General features: G+C 44.9%; 1 protein-coding gene across 2 annotated transcripts in view; it reads right to left on the bottom strand.

Annotated features, from left to right (window-relative positions):
• The window catches only part of LOC124612755 (serine/arginine repetitive matrix protein 1-like), a 478,871-nt gene extending 463,108 nt beyond the window's left edge, over positions 1–15,763 (bottom strand). For both annotated transcript variants that reach the window (XM_047141148.1, XM_047141147.1), the window contains exon 1: positions 15,606–15,763. The gene's annotated coding sequence lies outside the window, so the exon portion shown is untranslated. The remainder of the gene's footprint in view (positions 1–15,605) is intronic.
• Between the last annotated feature and the right edge of the window lie 237 nt (positions 15,764–16,000).

Genomic DNA, 16,000 nt, shown 5'->3' on the forward strand with positions numbered 1-16,000 from the left:
AGTTATTAATTTCCAAATACTTTTTCAAGATGCTTTCCCAGATGTAAGTAGGCTGTTTAGGTTTTCTTATTGCTAACGCCACGTAGCGCTCTGTATGAAAATCACTAGCTGTGCTGTGTGCAGTCTGTGGCTAGTTTGCGTTGTTGTCTGCCATTGTAGTGTTGGGCAGCTGGATGTTAACAGCGCGTAGCGTTGCGCATTGGAGGTGAGCAGCCAGCAGTGGTGGATGCGGGGAGAGAAATGGCGGAGTTTTGAAATTTGTAAGACTGGATGTCATGAACTGCTATGTATATTATGATTTTTCAACACTATTAAGGTAAATACATTGTTTGTTCTCTATTAAAATCTTTCATTTGCCAACTATGCCTATCAGTAGTTAGTGCCTTCCGTAGTTTGAATCTTTTATTTAGCTGACAGTAGTGGCGCTCGCTGTACTGCAGTAGTTCGAGTAACGAAGATTTTTGTGAGGTAAGTGATTTGTGAAAGGTATAGGTTAATGTTAGTCAGGGCCATTCTTTTGTAGGGATTTTTGAAAGTCAGATTGCGTTGCGCTAAAAATATTGTGTGTCAGTTTAAACACAGGCATGTATAATTTTTCAAAGGGGACGTTTCACAGAATACTCGAAAAATTAGGCTTCAAATGTAGATTTTTCTCTGGAATGAAACTAGAATATTTTCTCTATGTGTAATTCCAAAAGGAACCGTGTGCACCATGACCGTATTATTGTCAATATTTATTTTTAGATAAATGGCAGTCTCGGTCGTAAGTACTGGAATCGTTTAATTTACAGATCGATTTCGGTCCTTGGGTGACCATTTTCAGCGCAAATTATTCGAACCATTAAGACCCGTATCAAAATAGCACAACATTTTCTATGAGGTGTAACATGTACTGTGATAATCACTTCCAACAAATATCTTCAGTTTTACTGCATACAATAACTTTTTTTTAATTTACAGAAGAGCCCATATTGTAGCCTTAGCAGTTGGCGAGCCAACGTACAGCAAGCACTGCTGATGTTAAGAAAAGGGCGCATAGTTCAAAAATATACACCCGATGCAGGTACCCTAAGAAATCAGTTATCGCCACGCTCTGCCTCATCTGTTGACACTGTGTGGGGAATGCGGACTTCAGTTCTGGTGCAATTAGTGGCAGCTTGCTTTAAATGTGCGAAAATGTTACTTATTTGGGATGGATAGGAGAAACGTTCTAAATTTGAATGCAGTGTTAATAGTATGCTGCCATTAAATATATGGGCGTAACGACATGAAATAGAAGGAGCACAGAGCTTAGCCATTGGGAGGGCGAATGGCAGACTACGGTATGTTGGGAAAGTTCTACGAAAGTGTAGCGGACCTACGCGCATCAAAAAAAGTTTTTCATTACCCCGGTTCCCAGAACTGCTGACGATAGACGTTGACCGTGGATATTGTATCACAGACAGTCCATTTGACTGTCCATAGATGTCACTAAACTCGCCCAAAGATGTAAACAACCATGCATGAGCAGCGCCTATTAGACGGAGGGGGTCCGACAGCCGATCAGTTCCAGTCATTCCGTCAGGAAGGAGGTACACGGCTCGTGTTGTCTGTAGTTCAACCTTTCCTAGATGGTCAATACTCTGGTTCGATCGCGTCCGCGTTGTTACTATCTGCCAGGAAGGGCTCTCAACAAGGAAAGTGTCCAGGCATCTCGGAGTGAACCAAACAGATGTTTCTCGTACATGGAGGAGATACAGAGAGACAGGAACTGTTGATGACATGCCTCGCTCAGGCCGCCCAAGGGCTACTACTGCAGTGGATGACTGCTGCCTACGGATTATGGCTCGGAGGAACCCTGACAGCAACGCCACCATGTTGAATAATGCTTTTCGTGGAGCCACAGGACGTCGTGTTACGACTCAAACTGTGCGCAATAGGCTGAATGGTGCACAACTTCACTCCTGAAGTCCATCGAGAGGTCCATCTTTGCAACCACGACAACATGCAGCGCGGTACAGATGGGCCCAACAACATGCCGAATGGACTGCTCAGGACTGGCATCACGGTCTCTTCACCGATGAGTGTCGAATATTCCTACAACCAACCAATCGTCGGAGACGTGTTTGGAGGCAACCCGGGTAGGCTGAACGCCTTAGACACACCGTCCAGCGGGTGCAGCAAGGTGGAGGTTCCCTGCTGTTCTGGGATGGAATTATGTGGGGCCGACGTACGCCGCTGGTGGTCATGGAAGGCGCCGTAACGGCTGTACGCTACGTGAATGCCATCCTCTGAACGATAGTGCAACCATATTGGCAGCATATTGGCGAGGCATTCGTCTTCACGAACGACAATTCCCGCTCTCATCGTGCACATCTTGTGAATGACTTGCTTCAGGATAACGACATCGCTCAACTAGAGTGGCCAGCATGTTCTCCAGACATGAACCCCATCGAACATGCCTGGGATAGACTGAAAAGGGCTGTTTATGGACGACGTGACCCACCAACCACTCTGAGGGATCGACGCCCAATCCACAGTTGAGGAGTGGGACAATCTGGTCCAACAGTTCCTTGATGAACTTTTGGATAGTATGCCACGACGAACACAGGCATGCATCAATGCAAGAGGAAGTGCTACTGGGTATTAGAGGTACTGGTGTGTATAGAAATCTGGAGCTCCACCTCTGAAGGTCTCGCTGTATGGTGGTACAACATGCAATGTGTGGTTTTCATGAGCAATAAAAAGGGTGGAAATAATGTTTATGTTGATCCGTATTCCAATTTTCTGTACAGGTTCCGGAACTCTCGGAACCGAGGTGACGCAAAACTTTTTATGGTGTGTGTATAAAGGAAATCGTATACGTGACGTTGGTGCGACCTTTTCTTGAGTTCTTTTTGAGTGTTTGGGATCCCTGTCACGCCGAATTGAAGGAAGATTCGAAGCAGTACGGAGGTGCGCTGCTAGATTTTTTTACCGACCTGTTCGATCACTATGACAGTTACTGAAATTGTCCGTGATGTTGGATGGAAATGCTTAGAGGATAACATTTCCGCGAAGCGCTGTTGGGCACGTTTAAAGAACTATAATTTGCGACAGAATGCAGAACGATCCTGCTGCTGCACCGTTCACCTCGCTTAAGGGCCGTAAGGACGAAATAAGAGAGACTGCTAGTGCGGAAGGAAAGGAAACTACTAGCGTCTGTACATAATACCCTCCGCCATTCTCTGTTCACTGGATTGCGGAATATATTTATAGATGACGCCGAAGCGGAGTGCGTGGCAACAGCTCCGAGCTTGCGAGACAAATGAGTTAAAATTTGATGAATAAATAGCGAGTTTTTTAATTTCGGTGAAGTGTGGGTTCCGGTACTGGATTTCTTTAGAACTCATTGAAAATCTTCTCAGTTCACTACGAAGAACTTCCCGGAACACCACTGCCGGTGATAGAAAAAGTAACTAATATAAAAGATGACATCTGAGTACTAACCTTCGTGAAACTACATGCATCTTAGACTAGTTAGGAGGTACCGCACGTCTAGATCACATGTTTTGTTACGAGTCCGAGCAGCGCGAAATATAAGTCTGCGCTCGACACACCTGCGGCAGCCAACCAGTGAGTATCTCGTACATTTTTGTCAAATGCAATGGAAGCAAAAGAACGAGTTTAATAAATACATCAGAGCGTCATTTTCATATGTGTGGTTTGCAATCCTGATGTTAATGGACGTGACGGAAGCGTAGTATTTACTGACAATCTTTAAAGTTTTCTATATTTCCTCGATCGGCGGTCATATAAAATATGGATTTAATTGTAGACGATAGGTTAACTTCATTAACATTCCTCCTAATCTAGTTCCGCTTGGACTGTGCGTCTTTGTCTTCTTTAAAAATGTACTGGTTATTACGGGACACATTACTTTGCAACCTTTGTGTCTGAACATAGAAAAGCTGAACATAGTTCACACAGAGTGGGAAATAGCTTCAGAGCCTCACGCAATGTTATTCTGAAGTTTACTTCGTCTCTTGGTTCCCCTGCCTGTTGAACTGTCACTTAGAGGACTTCTGTCCTCCACAATTTGCTGCAGCTGTTTTGCCTGTTAACTTGAGAAGTGAAATGCGGACAGACTGATCAATGGACGACGATACTGCGCAACCGATACCGAACACGACACCGCTTGTCTCGGGTTACGTTATTGAGAGCTCGATGCGGTACTTCCAAACCGTGACGATTCGGATCACGACACATTACTTTTTATAGAGGGCGCATTCAGGAGCACCAGAGTTTCTTACTTTAGTCTTGTCTAATCATCCAAACTGCTTCTCAATATACAATGCACAACCACTGCAATTTACTGCACAGTGCATTAGTGCACAGCTGGGAGGAGATCCTAGGTTGCATTTCTACAGTAATGGCGAAATGTATGAAAATCTTTAATGAATAGAAATAGAATTGATAGGCCAGAGCTGATTTTCAATCAAACTTTATTGATCAATCACAGTGCCAGTCTTCTTTACACTACTGTTAGCGATATCGACAGAAGCTCGGTCTTACTGCAGCCTTTAACTCCACTGGTTTCACAAAAACCAGTCTTGTATTATGGTCACGTGGAAGTAAACATCCAGATTTACTTGAAACCAGTGGAGTGGACAAAGCCAACGGCCTTGCCGCAGTGGTAACACCGGTTCCCGTCAGATCACCGTAGTTAAGCACTGTCGGGCTGGGCTAGCACTTGGATGGGTGACCATCCGGTCTTCGCTATTAGCAAGCGAGGTGCACTCAGCCCTTGTGAGGCAAACTGAGGAGCTAGTTGATTGAGAAGTAGCGGCTCCGGTCTCGGAAACTGATATACGGCCGGGAGAGCGGTGTACTGACCACATGCCCCTCCATATCCGCATCTAGTGCCGCCTGTGGGTGGGGATGACACGGCGGCCGGTCGGTACGTTGGGTCTTCCAAGGCCTGCTCGGACGGAGTTTTATTTTTTTTAACGGAGGCTTCTTAAAGAAGTAATTTTCCTGGCTGAAGCTTCTATTTTATTATTTTAAATTGCTCCCAGTTCAGCATTATCAAACGAGAGCCCTCAAAAATTGCGTTATATTCTTCCATTTGTCAAGATCTCGCGGCTCACGCAATAGTATCGAAAGAGCAACGTGAGCATGGATTTAAATCAATGGGGAAAGTCGAAAATTTGTGCCGGACGAGGATTCGAACCCGGATATCCTGCTTACTAGGCAGATGCGCTGACCACTGCGCCATCCGACACAGTGGTCATCGAAACTGCACAGACTACACTAGCACGCCTTCCGTCAGACCCGAATTCTCAACTTATCTCCATACTGCTAATTTTGTGCCACTTGCCCATTATTCTGATTACTCGCGGCATTTCTCCGATTCCTGTAAGAGTTCGAGTCCAGTATGCATCCGCACTGAAGAGATAATTGTCCGTCCTCGCCTTAATTATAGGTACGTGGTGTCTGTTCTTTCAGACATGTCCGAAGTGAGCAGGAGAACCTGTTCAGATATTGGACAGTGCAATGGTTAAGACTCCAGATTCCTATTCGTGATGAGTGCAATTCTTAATCCCTATCCAGTCACCTTGTTTTGTCATTACGTAATTTCCGTAACTTGATACAGATGGCAGTATTGTTTCAGACAGTCCTGCATTGTATCTTCTGCGTCCGCGTTGCCCCCGGCGGTTCGTGCAACAATTGGCTTTCTTTCTTCGATAGACAGGCGCTTAAGTCGAGTGCAGGGACGGGAACGGGTGAGAAGTGACGAAACACTTGCTCTGTGCGCGCCCTGACCTTGGCAGAGTTGAGGACGGCACAAAAAAGGAAGCGAACTGCGCTCTCACCTGGCGACGCGACGCGACTGGTCTGCTTCGCGCCTGGACCCAGGGTCTCGCTGGCAAGAGACGGAGAAAGAGAGAGAGAGAGAGAGAGAGAGACGTTTAGCTCGGGGCGCTGCCTGCCCCGTCTGATCTGCAAACTGCCGGCCGTTTCCTGCACTGCACTGATGCAAAACCAGCTTTCTGGATCGTATTGTCTACGTTCGAAACCATAGTATTTTTCCCTATTTACATGAAGATGTTGGTTGGAGATTTAGTAAAGAGGTGACAGTTCTGAGTATACCTGTTGGGCGGCTAAATTGTGCACCAAAACAATCTTAACGTCATGCAACGGCTATTCAACGTACTGGTGAGGATTTCCTGACGAGTAAGGCTGTGTGTTGTCTAAGTTCACACGCGCCCGGTCCGGCTGAACCAGGCTTCTGAGAGACGGCACCGTGAGCATCCGAATGTTCCGACGTTACTCCTCTGGAAGATTCCACTCACGAGCAAGAGAAAATCTGTATACGTAAAACTGTAGGCTCTGTTTAGGGTGCAGAACCTGAACTGGTAAAACCGGATCACTTTGTCTGTCCGTCCGTCTGTCTGTCTGTCTGTCCGCCCGTCCGACTTTTAAAAAGCCTTTTTCTCAGGAACGGGTGGATGTATAGTAAGGTCTACCGTCCCTTGGCGTTGCAGTAAATGTAAGCTAAAGCCGGCCTGAGTGGCCGTGCGGTTCTAGGCGCTACAGTCTGGAACCGAGCGACCTCTACGGTCGCTGGTTCGAATCCTGCCTCGGGCATGGATGTGTGTGATGTCCTTAGGTTAGTTAGGTTTAATTAGTTCTAAGCTCAGAGCCATTTGAACCATTTTTTTGTAAGCTAAGTCAATGCAATCGAAATGTCGAATATTTCGACACTCGCAAACTCATTCAACAAAACGTATAGGGTACTGCCTGTTGACCTAGAATCATGAAATCTGGCAGCAAGCAAGGTTCCACGGTACAAGTAAACTAAAAATTCCGAAAATGTTTGCTTTGCATTTATATAACACAAAAATATTATTTTGTCATTCTCAGAAGTCTTTGAATACCCAAGAGCAATATCTTTCCAGTATCTATATCAATAAAAGGCAAAAATCGTAGAAATTCTCGGTTCCCAGGATGCACGGAATCCTCGGTGTACGAGGATTTTCGTTAATATTGTTCTGACATGACGAACTTTTAATTTCTACTTTCACGGCTAACCAAAGTTGCGATGGTAGAATTCTCCTGCATGCTATCTGTGGTGTCACCGCCAGACACCACACTTGCTAGGTGGTAGCCTTTAAATCGGCCGCGGTCCGTTAGTATACGTCGGACCCGCGTGCCGCCACTATCAGTGATTGCAGACCGAGCGCCGCACACGGCAGGTCTAGAGAGACTTCGTAGCACTCGCCCCAGTTGTACAGCCGACTTTGCTAGCGATGGTTCACTGATAAAATACGCTCTCGTTTGCCGAGACGATAGTTAGCATAGCCTTCAGCTACGTCATTTGCTACGACCTAGCAAGGTGCCATTACCAGTTACTATTGATGCTGTAAAACATGTACCGTCAAGAGCGATGTTCACCAATTATGGATTAAAGTTAAGTATTCCAGCAGCTACGTACGTTTTTTGTTAGTCTCATTTCCTTGACCTGTTCCAGGCCTCACGCCAGCCTGCGTGAGCTAAAAGGCGTGCCTTTCGGCTTCCTCTCATAGTGGGTTGGCTGTCTTGCCAATCCACAACACTATCTTTCAGTTAAACAGTGTTTCATGGTGTATGGACACATTTTCAGTAATTTTTCGATGATCTTTGTTATCTACATTACAAAGGTTGTAATGGATCTAAGTGCAGATATTTATATTGTTGGATGAGGACGGTGTTCTGAATAACCTTATGTAGTATTGTAAATTATTGATAGTGCTGGAGCCAGTGCCTTGGAGTTTCCTGTGGCGCTGCGAGCAGGGCTTTGAACATCGCCACCGATGAACTTCCAGGCCGCCGACCAATGAAGACTGGTGGGACTGCATTACAAGTGGCGGACACCTAGGCACCAGTCTTTTAGTACAAGCTTACTTTCGTGTCGCTAGTTCGTACCGAACTTTACACCACATCGTTGATAGTTAGCTTTACGGGCAAACATTCACTGTATTTACACGCCCTTGTTAGGCCTCTGCTCATAGCTGGCCTCAACTGCCGCAAGTTGTGAACAGTGTAGCAGTCCTTTCACACAATATCAGTAAATTACATTTATTTATAGTGCACTTAAGTCAACTAATCTTTTGCTTGTCTGTCCAGCCTCATACAGCGATAGTTCCCTTTGGTTATCTTCCATCCATTCATCATTACCAACGAGGACATAACATTTGGCTGCTCGGAACATAGCGGTTGCCGACCCGCATCAGAACACATTACAACAGTATTTAAGTCATTTACAGACTAATAATTATAGCTATTGCAAGTCATATGTTTTAGATTGGTTATTATCTCCAGATGTAGGTGAAAATCGCAAGTCCTTAATGCTTATTTTCCCCTGTGTAGCAGGTCAGATGTTGAAGTGTGGATGCGTGGACACAATACAGTTAGTCCATACTGACAGGAGAAGTATACATAGTGGCGCAGGAAACATCAGGTCGTAAGGTTTCTGATGTGCTTCTGAGGAGACTGTTCAACATAGAAAAAACAGCCAACGCACTGATGTGTGCACATATTAAAGTACCACATACAAAAATTTCGGCACTTATACCCTTTACACCCACTATTGTGACGAAATGCTGCAAACACTTTCCAGTCCAGTTTTCTTCTGCTCACTGAACACATATTTTAAACCGTAATGTCTGCACATATAAACAAAATTAAATAAGAAATCAACAAAAATCTTCCTTCAAATGCTAGTAAAGAAAAAATGAAAGATTAGGGTTTACCATCCCATCGGCAATGATGTCATTGGAGATTTATCACAAGCTCTGATTGAGGAAGGAGCCATCCTGGCGTTCCCCTTAAGTGATAAGACATTAAACTGTATGGCCAGACAAGGAATTTAACAAAAGTCTTCACGAAAGCAATTCTAGTGGCTCACCACCCAACCACTGCATTAGGTTTAAAAAATTCGTGTTTCATTTCATGAGTCATTTCGGACCTATCACCAGATGTAGGCTAGTTTATTTGCATTATTTCCCTTTCGTTTGAGTTAGTCGACTTTCTGAAAAAGTATTGCTGTCATGAGAAATTCAGTCGGAATATGAAAACAAGGAGATAAAAGTGTAAATAATTTTTTTAGTCAATCTCAACGATCAAACCTCATCACTTAAGAAGCAATATCCTGTATATCTAGCAGTTCTTTGAAGAAACAATGGAATGATAACGAAGAAATGGACAGTTTGTGACATACGGAACAGAAAACTTTCTTAATTTGATCCTCAAAGTTACATATTATGATGAAGATCATAACGTTGGTTCACAATTTTAAAGTATGGGACTGCCTACAAACCGTAAGAATTTTCTAGAAACTCTGAGTGCGTCAGTCTACGGACATCTATCCACTTTGTGGATTACTGGATTAATTTGAAGGTCTATGGGACAGTGCACTCCATCTACATGGTTTTAAACTGTTCGCTCAGATCCGTACATGAGGTAGAGAACATCAAAAACAAATATTTCGATAAGGAACGTATGGTCTGACGTCGACTTGCAATCACAGCGAACATATTGTTAGCAGTGCTAACGTGAGTTGGGTCAGTGTCACTGACTGGCAATGTTTACTGAAATTCAAGACTGCTCTCTGTACAAATGGTTGGCTCTGAGATCTGCTTACAAATAAACCGATTCCTTCACAGCACCACGGCCTTGCGACAACACCGTTGATATGTTAGTTGGACCATACATTCATCTATTCCGTCCAACGGACGGAGGCATCGCAACTTCGTAAAAAATGGGTTGTCAGAACTGCAGGAGGTTGTACTTCTAAATGTTAGACAAGGGACGCACTTCCAGCACGATGGGGTGCCAGCGCATCTGAAGAGCCACCTTCGAGAAGCGATGGATCGGCCGAGCTGGCCCTGTGGTCTGGCCACCCAGGTCACCTAACCTCACGCGTCTGGACTTCATCCTCTGGAGGCATATGAAGCAGCTGGTGCACGAAGACCTCGTCGCTAGAACTGCCGTCGGTACTCGTACCACTGTGGACATGTTAGGAATCTTCCAACGGATACGACGATCAATGGTCCGACGATGTACCGTGTGCATGAAGACAATGGTCGCGCATTCGAGGAGTTCCTGTGAATGCCACTGCTGTAATTGTCATGCTAAACTTCCTTCTGTGTAAATTGTCCCTACCATCAGAAATTGCCACCAGGAACCATATGTACCATAATTGAATATATTTGTCTTTATGTTCTTTACCTCCTGTATTTGAACGAATAATATCGGAACACCCCATGTAAAGCAAATTGCGTACAAATATCTGGTGCTAACATTTCTGCAGTGCTGTTACAATGTTTGAAGTCCTTGTGGAGTAGGCAGCTAGTATCATAGCACGTAGGTATAGCCGATACGAAAGTGTAATATACATACTCGGGGAACTTAAATGGCAATCCTTGGAAGATGTACGACGTAGTTTTCGCGAAATTTTGTCGGGTAACTTTAGGGAGCCTGTATTTGAAGAAGGCTGCGCGATAATTAGCCTACCACTATTGTATACAAAGTTTGCGTTGTAGTCGAAATCAGTGAAATACGATACTGCGCCGGTGAAGGCATATTTCTTCCAAAGCGAAATGTTCGTCATAAATCGCTTCGATATCGCCCCACAGCAAACAGGGCCACCATACACCGTCGCTTCTCATGGATATCAGTTACATCGATAATGGCATGGAAACATCTTGACTGGATCGCACAAAACTGCAGATGAATTGTTGGTAAATAAATTAAGCTTGTTGTTTTGTCACATTGGTTCCAGACTCAGAATACTCCCTCTCTGTAGAGGACATGCCCCAAAGCATGCAACACCGGAACCAGTATTACACTGTGTCTAAAGGTGTCGGGAGGAAGGCTAGTGACAGTTACAGAAGAAACAGTGAAAAAAAATGGTTCAAATGGCTCTGAGCACTATGGGACTCAACATCTTAGGTCATAAGTCCCCTAGAACTTAGAACTACTTAAACCTAACTAACCTAAGGACATCACACACACCCATGCCCGAGGCAGGATTCGAACCTGCGACCGTAGCAGTCCCGCGGTTCCGGACTGCAGCGCCAGAACCGCTAGACCACCGCGGCCGGCTGAAGAAACAGTGACAACTGGACTATATGAACTGTCTGCTTTGTCACAACACGTACCTGCTGTTGTACCTAAAGGCAGATGTTGCGCCGACGACCATACGAGGCTATTTTATATGATAACGATATAATGACTACGACGAGTTTAAAAAGAGAAAAAAATCGATGGTAATCAGCCTCTTATTCATCCCCAGGACAGGATCTGTATTTTCAGTGTCTGAGTCTAGAATAAATACCATGTATAAGTTTGAGAATGTTCTCCGACTGTCTGCGTAGAGTGTTTCTCAGGTGGGACAGACACTAGTTCAGCATTTAGCCAGTGAGATGCGGGGAAACCGCCTAAAACCCATATGTAAGCTGGCCGGCTCATTACATCTCATAGACACCGGTGTCACCATCATGGAACAGACACGTCATGGTGCAAAACTCAGAGTTCACTATCCAGCTGATGGTAGCCTACAAATTTGCACGACCTGTGCGTGAACATCTGGTGTCGTACTGCCGGCCATGCGCCAAGGATATTGTAATGCATGTCACGGTGAACTGAGACTGTATTGCGCACAGGAGGAGGACCAACATGGTAGCAGAATGTCCTTCTTTACACTTCTTGCTGCAGAAACAGGATACGGACATTGCCTTTGACTCACTGCACCCTGCTCATTTGATGGGTATCACGGCTCCTTTCTGTGTACGTGATTTGACGGCACTGTTTAGGGATTAAGCGTCGGTTTCTGACAGTCACTTTTCTGATTTCAGAATAATGAAGAAGTAAATTAACATTTGAACTGATTTTTGTTACTCTAAGCTCAGAAAATAATGTGTATACTGAAGTATAACAGGAATAAGGCCACGACAGGGTAGGATGAAAGAGCCACAGTATAGCGCCGAAATTATCTTCAATAATCGATCAGCATTTGGTTGGCTCCAGCGGCTAGGCAGGTACCTGTAGTGGGAAGGAGTGTAGCTCAAACTGTAACCCACACGGGGAAGTTGAAATGTTAACGAGTCTACGTGTATGCACGAGTAAACATCAGCTGACCATGTTACTGTTACATAAAATAACTGTAGACTATTGGTAACTTTGCTTTATGTTGCTTGTTTTTTTAAGTTTACTGGCTTTATAAGATGTTTATAAAAAATATCATAGATACTTTCCGCTTTAAACTAAGGCAGTCTAATTTTTGCGAAATGTTCTTTATGTTTCGGGCGATATCATCATGCCATTATTCATTAGAGAATGAGCAATGGATCTCATTCGCGTGCTGAATTCATGAGACTTAAGAATTCATGTCTCTTCGATTACGGGTTCATCAGAGCTGAAAAACACTATCAGTTTCCGCAAGTAGTATGCTGGCTTCACTTAAAACATTTACAAAATTTGCTTTGAACTATTTAGAGAAACTGCGGAAAACCTTTTCCTTTTCATATGCTGAAGTGCAGGACAGCCGCTCAAACTTACATTGCTGCTACAGTAGGACGAAAACTACCATCTCACAACCAAGAAAAATACCTAGCGGTGACTGGCAGGACATACTCTGCATTACTTAACCAGTGAACAGATAGAGCGATCGTATCCGGGCAATAAAGTATACACTGAACCCAGGCACAGTTACTTGTACTAAAGAAAGATGCTAAATATACGCAAAACTATATCTCAGCGCTGGAAATAATGTAAATGTGAAGTGGAAGAAAAGAACAAGATGAAGACATAGAAATCAGAATGCTGCTATTGCAGTTTTTGTCCGGTTGGCTGCTGTGGTGGTTTCCTCGAACGAATTTGATGTTCTTGCCCCAGCTAATGGATACAGTGTCTACAACGATGTGCTGCCCGGGAAAACAAATGAAGCGTCTGAGGTGCCTGGTCACTTTCCTAAGTTAAGGTATCTTCTCCGTAACCCAGTGCCACCGATAACTAAGAGCAGCTATCCATTGAATCTGGGATGAGGACAAGGGCCCATGTTCTTCAACATTACACAGTGAACAGATAAAAACCAGAAGAGATTGCTGAGAGATACGTCGCCTCACAAACTGTGCTGCTTGATGTGAACGTATATTATGTTGGTAGATTACTTATTTTTAATAAAATATTTTAAAGATGGCACGTCATCTAGAAGAATGAAACACGGTCAGCGTTTGGTCCGTGAAGAAGGAAAAGGATGTGGTATCGTTTCCTGATCAGAATGTGCCCGAGTTTCCCGGATTAAATTCCAGGCCTCTCTGGGAAGCCTCCATGGGTGAAGGCATGTGACACATTGTTGCTCATCTGGGCAGTCCAGCGATGTGGACCATGTGTGAGTCTCATCGTTCTCCAACAGTCCTCGATACAAAGTACACAACACACGCCGTCACCACTCCTAACAGGCCTCGGGAGACCTAGTGCCATCGACCGACCGCCGTGTCATCAGCGGATGAACGTTACTGGATGCGGATACGGAGCATCAGCTCGCCCGGCTGTTGTCAGTTTTCGTGACCGGAACCGCAACTTATCAACCTCACAAGGGCTGAGTGCGCCTCGCTTGCCAACAGCACTCGTCAGAGCCGGAAAGTCAATCATCCGAGTGGTAGCCAAGCCCGAGAGCGCTCAATTTCTATGAAATTGTCTTACAACTTCTTTATTAAAGAAAGTGGCATTTTCAAGCTCAAGTCTACATATTTCTAGTGGACAATAAACGTAAAGTTAAACGAATATACTCTTCAGCTCAAAAGTAGGTACTCGTTAGTTATCTGGTCGGAAGACTAAGGAGCTGGCCCTTCTAGGGAATTAAAACTATTGTTTCGGAGACAGCCATGTCTCTGTAGTTCCGAAACACATTACGTTAAATGAGTTACACATTTTGCACAACTGATGCGTGATAATCTCCGTACTGGAGTCATGTCTGTTTGAGTAATTGTATATTTGGCATAGATCAGATAATAGGCAACTTATAGCCAAAGTGAAAAGCAGAGGTAGATTCCAATGCGATGTGTGACGGTGGTTACGATGGAGCGCCAACCTCCAACTAACTCTATATTTTCTCCCATTGTCACAGTTTTAACTGTGGTGCGTGCTGTACTTAAAATGAAAGGTAATCTGTTCCAACATATTTTTCTAAGCCCGTTTTAGATACTGTGAACTACAGGCTGTGGCAAAGCCACGACCCCGTAATATCCTTTCTTCCAGGAGTGCTAGTTCTACAAGGTTCGGAGGAGAGCTTCTGTGAAGTTTGGAAGGTAGGAGACGAGGTACTGGCGGAATTAAAGCTGTGAGGACGGGGCGTGAGTCGTGCTTGGGTAGCTCAGATGGTAGAGCACTTGCCCGAGTTCGAGTCTCGGTCCGGCACACAGTTTTAATCTGCCAGGAAGTTGCAGAATTCTATTTTAAAATATGGAATGTATTCGCAGTTGCAAATAGGAACCACCTACAGCTGTACAATGGAATGACGACAATGAAGATTTGTGCCCGACCGGGACTAGAACCCATAATTCCCTCTTTAGGAGAGCAGTCGCCGTAACGGCTTTGGCTATCCAAGCACGACCCACGATCAAAACCAAATTTCCAGATGTCGTCTTCCAAGTGTCATACCTGTACTCGTAAATCCCGTTAATGTCACTCCCGTACAGGGGAGATATTTTATTTGCAAGTCACAAACCCGGTATCGGCCGTTAAATACGAAGTTGCAGTGCCTGCGTTTTGAAGAAGTACGCTGCAATGTCCCTTCGGACACATTTTAAGACGGTTTTATTATGTGTCACTTGCCGTAGACTGATATCAATAACAGATAGCCACATTTTCAATTTCCAAGTAAAAGTTCAATGTCACATTACTAAAGTATGAGCTGCCTCAGCCACTAAATGTCAAGCTACCTAATAAGTCGCTAATTTTTATCGAAATAACTCTTCAGGAATAGCTTACACCGCATAGATACTAAAAGTAACTGCTGTAATCACGAATTTGTACTGATAAAAACACGCCACATTTGAGGTGAACAGTGGTCACATCAGAATAAACACTGCGCTTAGTTCTTATGCCGCCCACGTATTTACATGCTGACAGGTGGCTTTATGTATAGATTTGGCGATATTTTGGCAAAATCCAGCAGCGTAATGCGCTTAGTACAATGCACTTTACAAGGCAGTATTTACTCAATGGAGACAGCTTCCAGCCCCCTATCAACAATCTGCTAGAATGAAGTTTAAACATGCACCTGTAATTAACAATTTAATTTGCAAATCTTGTTGCTTTTTTGTATTGCTCCTCATGAATTCAAAAGTAAGCGCTGCTTAATTTACTATGTAGTCAGAACACTAAGGAGCCGGTACCCCCAGTGCAGTTCAGACTCGACTATTTATATCAATTTTAATTTGTGGCTGAACTGCTTATTTTTGCTCTTCAGTAAATTTAGTGAGTGACGGAGCGCTCTCTACCATACTCGTTACCGTTTGATGACGGATAAACGTAAACAAACTCGCATCCCTGAAAGCAAACCTTGGCGAACAAAGTTTGTTTGGGGAGGCACCGCTTACCTGTCTGGTGTGCGGTAGGGTGTAGCGCTGCGCTGCGTGGGCGTCTCAGAAGCGCATGCCGGGCCCGGGCGGGCTGCGAGCTTTGCGGTGCTGTGTGGACGGGACGAGCGCGGAGCTGCGGCTTGCAATACGGAGTGGTCGATGCGCGCTGCGCGGGAGGCGGGCGGCTACTGGCGTTGCCGGGCAGCGGGCGGCAGAGGGGGCCGGCTCCCCCACCACGACACTCCACACACGCGCTGCAGCCACCTGCACCGCGGCCGGCTGCACCGCTCTGTAGTCTATATACAGGCTCTCTACACTGCAAGCGTACTTGACCGCACCAACTTATTGGCCGACTGACCGACCAATTTCGTGGCAAGCCTTCAGACGTCCCGATCGACTGCACTCGGCGATTG

The sequence above is a fragment of the Schistocerca americana genome, chromosome 4, assembly GCF_021461395.2.
Source record: "Schistocerca americana isolate TAMUIC-IGC-003095 chromosome 4, iqSchAmer2.1, whole genome shotgun sequence".
Lineage (NCBI taxonomy): Eukaryota > Metazoa > Arthropoda > Insecta > Orthoptera > Acrididae > Schistocerca > Schistocerca americana.